We start from the raw sequence: 6,437 nt of genomic DNA on the forward strand, positions 1-6,437 counted from the left end.
GCAGTTTCATGCCACTTTTGTGACAATTTCTAATAGTATAAATAAAAAGTATTTTAAATAAATAGAAAGAAACCCTTCTAAAATAATGATAAATTCTCGATCAACTAAAAATATAATATACCAAAATGTATATCACTTTCAGTGAAAGAACTAGACTGGGCTTTAATTTCTTATAGCATACGAAAATATATTTTTCCATACAATTATCACATTCAGCCTTAGCTTTTTAAGTATAATTTCAGGTTTCAGTATCACACAATGTCTTGAAAACCTCATACTACTGAAATTGCAAAACAGAATCTCACTTCAATACATAATACTGATTCTTCCTCCAAAACAAAACTATTTTGTAAATCTATATGACCTAACAAAGGAAGTTCATTTATCATCAGATGTTTGGTGGCGCTTTTAGAGCTATCAAAGTGATCTGTAAGGTTGACCTTACTTTAGGGAAGGTCAACCTTACATTTTTATGAATTACTTTTTACATTTAATCAATTGGTTCAAAAGTTCAAAAGCGCTTATAGTAAAAAATCACTTCTAAAATTTGATATTTGAAAAATTATATCTTTTCTTTTGTTTCAATCAAACGGACACACATTTTTACAATGTATAAAATTAACTATTCCATTAAGTATTAAAAGATACCAGAAGGTATTTTTGCATTTAAATAAACAATCCCAATCATTATCTGGTAAAACTTTATCAAAAAAAATGTTATCTTCATCAAAATGCCTTGTCTTACAAAGGACGAGATAGTGTATGTTTTTCTGAGTAAATACCAGAGTTAATATGCTTTTCCCAATGAATAAGTTTTTGTTACTCTCGTTAGACACTAATGAAATAAAGAGATAATAAAGTTAATAAATGGAATCATCGTTATTGCTGATCAAGTGGATGATCTAGGTGATTGTTTTGGACAAGTGTCTGGATGCTGTAAAAGACGGATCCTATAATGACAGATACGTGTGGAGGCTGTGGAAGACAGATCCTGTGATATTTATGTTGTGTTGATGTGGATGCTGTGCTCGACAGATCCAATCACGATGGTTTCATATAGACTGTTCCTGTTGATATTTGTTACTGTTGATATTCGTTCCTGTTGGTATTTGTCTTCCTGTTGTCATATCTTTTGATTGGCGTTATTTTAGCACGCATTCCGGTGACTTGTCAGGGCTTGTATGATCTTCGATCTATCTATTGGAGAAGAACGCTGATATCTGATGAGTCAATTATTTACTATTCAACAGTTTTTGCTTACAAATTTGTGAATATTTTTCTTCATAAAAAAGAAAAAAATTGTGTTAGTACAATCATTATTAAGACATGTCTATATCAGTTCTTTCTCGTTCTTGCCGTTAATTTAATAAATCTATCTTTTTTCACTCATTTTGAAAAGTGAAATCTTATTTTGAAAACAAATTACTCAAAAACTACAGAGCTAAATTTTAAAAAGTAACAGCTTAAAATCCAAGTTAGACCTTCCTCTTACATGACATTAAATTCAAGTTCACATCTTGATCCATTCTACTCATAGATGTTTCCAAACATTTTGGATCAGCCAGAGTATATAATATTATAAGAATTATATAAAAAATGAGGTTTTATACTGTTATTTTTAGGTTTGATACTTTTAATTCCCATTTCTATTGAAAATTGTTAAGCCAGTCTAGAATTGGTGTAACTAACACCAAAGATCTTTGGCATGAGAAACAACAAGATTTTAGCGTACCGGCATGTAGATTAATAACAAAAAGATAAGGTCAAAAAGATAAGTGGATCAACCCCTTCACTTTTTATACAATTACACAATTCCAGTCGCTTTCAGGGAAACCCCCTTTGCAGAATGCTTGCCAACTTCATCATATGTGAAAAAGCTTTGTATTGTTTGGGCCAAAATACCAGAACACTCTTTTGGACCGCACATCAATTGTTCAGGCCAAGTTCAAGCCACCAAATTTTGGATGTTCATCTCTGAGAACCTGGACCAAACACGTCTGAACATGTGCAGACCAATTGAAATTTCACAATTCAAGTATACTGTAAATTGGTCTAACAGTCAGGGAATTCCCTCAACTGATTGCGGTATACCACAATTGTGGTATTTTCATGGTAATTTTGCCTACGCAGGCCTGTGACAATACATATGGTGCTGGTCTACAAAGATAAACAAATTAATCGATTGTTAAAAAAACAAGAGAAAAAAGCTTGTCTTTATTAATAGAATACTAGCCGGTACCCAGCGTCGCACGCCGGTTTAGCTGTTTGCTGAACGCATTTAAAATCATTTGGATGTTGGGAAGGTGGCTTAAACACGATGAAATCAAAATTAAAGGGAAGAATTCTCTTCAAAGTTTGACTCTATCCCTCCCGGGTGACGTATCTTTTTAAACCATATTTTGAAAAAGATTTTTGTGGCAAAAATGATCAGAAAGCAGAAAGGGCGTCATTCCCAAATTACACCATACCGGTGACCAGCGATGTCCGAGACGGCTCTGCAATTAGATTTTTTTCTCGCTTTGCTCGCGTTACATTTGCTGTAGTTCTTGATGTTTAGGAAAACTAATGATGTCAAGATAAGCGGAGTGAAATAATAGACATGAGATGAGATTCGTCGAAAAAAGGCAGCCCGGGGGTGGGGGGGGTAAGGGTAAGGCAAGGGTAAGGGTAAGGGTAGGGCAGGGTGGGTGCCAGCCTTAAGGGTGCCTTTTTTGAAACATGGCAGTTTGAAAAATCGGAAAACCAAACTTCAGTCCCACTAAGAATCGGAAAATAGGAAAATTTCAACTTTTTGCCCCCAAAAAGATAGAAATTTGTTCAAATTAGTCCCAAAAAGTGAATTAAAATTCACACAATTTCCCTTGTTTCTTACTTATCCTCTTTATTCTGCTAAGGGTCCGAGGGGCAGGGCCGAAAGTCAGCTCGCAACCATAGTCCCCCCCCCCCCCGGAAGGCAGCTAGGACACGCAGACAAAAAAGCATGATAGGGCAATTTTATGTTGCTTTTTATAAAATAACTTTGTCATAACTTTTCAAATTCAATAATGACTTAGGTTTACAGCAAAATAATCCTGATAATCATCGACATAAATGTTTAAAGGACCCTATTTACGAAGAAAGAACTCTAGTTTTTACCGCCTTTTGGATGTATTTTTAATGTTGCTGTTGCTCTAACAAACTTATGTATTCTTATGTTTTATTTTATATTTGTTCTTTTCTTTAACAGATTCTGTTTAAAAGATTTTCTTTTGTTTTGAAAAGAATTCGAATGTCTCAAATCAAATAAGGTTGTTAATTACATTCGAAAACATAAAACAAAAGAAAAGAAAGAAAAAAAGAAAAAGTCTAATCTATCAATCAAAACAAACTTATCGAACAACTCAAAGTCTTTATAAAACGCGATAAAACGGCGCAAATCTGATTTAACACATTTGTGGAGCAAGAAGCAAAAGTCATCTTTTAAAAGAACAAAACATTGCTTGCGAATACGAAAGTGACACACAAAAAACAAACACACATACAGACTACGGCTATTAATATATAGATTATCCACAGAAAAAATATTTCAACTGTAATATGTAATTAAAAAGATATGATTAATTAAACATTGCCTATTTTCTGCATAAATCTTGAATTCAGTTTCTTTTATGTACTGTAACTGCAGTATATGAAAAAAATAAAAGCAATGTTTATGCCACAATTGCAATAAAAAATTATACCACAATCGAGGGAATTCCTTGACTGTCTAATCTAGAGATGGGAATAATATATATGAAAGTTGGAATCACTGATTAAAAAAGGTTTTCTTTCTGACCACTAGGTATATAGAGAGATAATTTTGACCATTTTATCATTTTCAGCTCTAAAAAAGGTGTAGTAATTGATGAGGCTTGGTCTACATTAAACCCAAGCAGCTTCGAAAAAACTGTGTGTTTTGTTTTAGATATAAATAAGCTTTCATATACTTTCATCAGAAAGTCTTTTTCAAATTTCAACTAATGAAATTGGGGCATGGCATATGATGAAGGTTAAAACGACTATCCCTAGTTTTTGGTGCTGATGGCTTTTCGGCACCTCGCTTGGTTTGGATGACAAGCAGTCATATATTTTTATTTGATTATATCATTGATTCTAAGGCAATTACTTTTTTATTTTCTGGTTTACGGACATTATGAGGAAAAGTTTTGGACAGGAGGATGGAAAAAATAAAAACAAGACGACCTTGAAGTCGAAAATTTCGCCTAGAATTTGAACTGCATGGGAAAAACAAGAAGTAGAGATTGAAGCTAATCTGAAATCTACTTTACATCGAGCCTTGATGAAACAATTTTACAAGAACAACGAGGCTTAAAATCGCTAAAAAAATTAAGACCGATTTAAGAAGAATTGTTGTTTAGTTTTTAAGAACTCTTATAAAGTATATGCTTATAAAAGATAAATATGCTCATATTGCACGCCATCCCTTGTTTACTTTGAAGAACTAATTACGGAAAGGTATATCACCGTCTATCCAAGAGTTATTGATTTGATTCTTATAAAGTAAATGCTTATAAGAAAATGAATAATTCATTTTCTTATAAGCATTTATAAGGATCACTTTCGTTTTCAGAAACTTATCGATAGCGATGAAATAGCGATACATCGATGATTTATATCGCTATGTTTTTTAATAGTTATCGATTTGATCTTAACGATACATTTTATCGTTAAGGTTCAGCGATAAATTGTAACGATAAATATTTTCTTGGTATCGATAGATTTTCGTTGACAAATATTTTTTTCGGTTTTTATCGATAACCTTTAGCGATAAATTGTAACGATAAGTATTTTGTTAGTATCGATAGTTTTTGGTCTTATCGATAACTTTTAGTGACAAAACTAGCAAGTACCTCACCAAAAACCAAAAATTCATATTGTTTCTTGGTGAGTTACACTTTGACGAGCTTTATAAGGGAACGTGTTTCGTTGTTACTAAAAGTGGTAACGGTAGGTAACGATAGGTAACGACAAGTAACGGTAGGTAACGACAGGTAACGATGAAGTAACGATCGGTAACGATGAAGTAACGCAAGTAACGAGGGGTAACGAAAAAGTAACGAAGTAACGATGGGGAAAAAGCTGAAAATGGTGGCCCTGGAGTGTCGAACTATCAAAATTTGTTAATTTCTGCACCAGATCTAATGGTTCCGGTGATTTTGGGCGAACCAAAGGACTCTGGTTAATCCATTCAAGAATTTTGGAAATCTGATGATTGTACAGCAGGATCTGATCGTTCTGGTGAATATGACTGTGGAGATAATAAATCCAATTGTTTTTATTGTATATTGGTGTTTGTGAATGAACTGAAAGATTTGACGGCTTTGGTGAATCAATGGTGTTGGTCAATGCAATGATGAAATAAATAGTGCTGGTCAATGTAATGATGGAATCAGTGATGATGGTCAATGCAGTGATGGAATCGATGGTGTTGGTCAACACAATGCTGGAATCAATGATGCTGGTCAATGCAATGATGGAATCAATGGTGCTGGTCAATGCAATGATTGAATCAAAGGTGCTGGTCAATGCAATGATGGAATCAATGGTGCTGGTCAATGCAATGATGGAATCAATGGTGCTGGTCAATGCAATGGTGCTGGTCAATACAGTGATGGAATCAATGGTGCTGGTCAATGCAATGATGGAAACAATGGTGCTGGTCAATACAGCGATGGAATCAATGGTGCTGGTCAATGCAATGATGGAATCAATGGTGCTGGTCAATACAATGATGGAATCAATGGTGCTGGTCAGTGCAATGATGGAATCAATGGTTCTGGTGAATTCAATGGTGGAATCGATGGTGGTGTACTGGTGTACACCCAATGGTACAGTTGTGTAGGTGAATGCAAGTTTGGGATTGTGCATTTTTTGTAAGCATCATTTTTATAAGAAATCCGTCTATAATTTTCGATTCAAGGGGTATTGACTTCCGGCGATGGGTTCTTTCAAAGCAAGTTAGGGATTGTGCAAAATGTGAGCATATTTATTTTTCTTATAAGCATCATCTTTATAAGAATACAATCAATAACTTTCGATTCAAAGGGTATTGACTTTCGGTGATTGGTTCATTCAAAGCAACTTGGGGTTTGTGCAAAATGTGAGCATATTTATTTTTCTTATAAGCATCATCTTTATAAGAATACAATCAATAACTTTTGATTCAAAGGGTATTGACTTTTGGTGATTGGTTCATTCAAAGCAACTTGGGGTTTGTGCAAAATGTGAGCATATTTATTTTTCTTATAAGCATCATCTTTATAAGAATACAATCAATAACTTTTGATCCAAGGGGTATTGACTTTCAGCGATGGGTTCTTTCAAAGCAAGTTAGGGATTGTGCAAAATGTGAGCATATTTATTTTTCTTATAAGCATCATCTTTATAAGAATACAATC

The sequence above is a fragment of the Clytia hemisphaerica genome, unplaced genomic scaffold, assembly GCF_902728285.1.
Source record: "Clytia hemisphaerica strain Z4C2 unplaced genomic scaffold, Clytia hemisphaerica genome assembly, whole genome shotgun sequence".
NCBI classification, from domain to species: Eukaryota; Metazoa; Cnidaria; class Hydrozoa; order Leptothecata; family Clytiidae; genus Clytia; species Clytia hemisphaerica.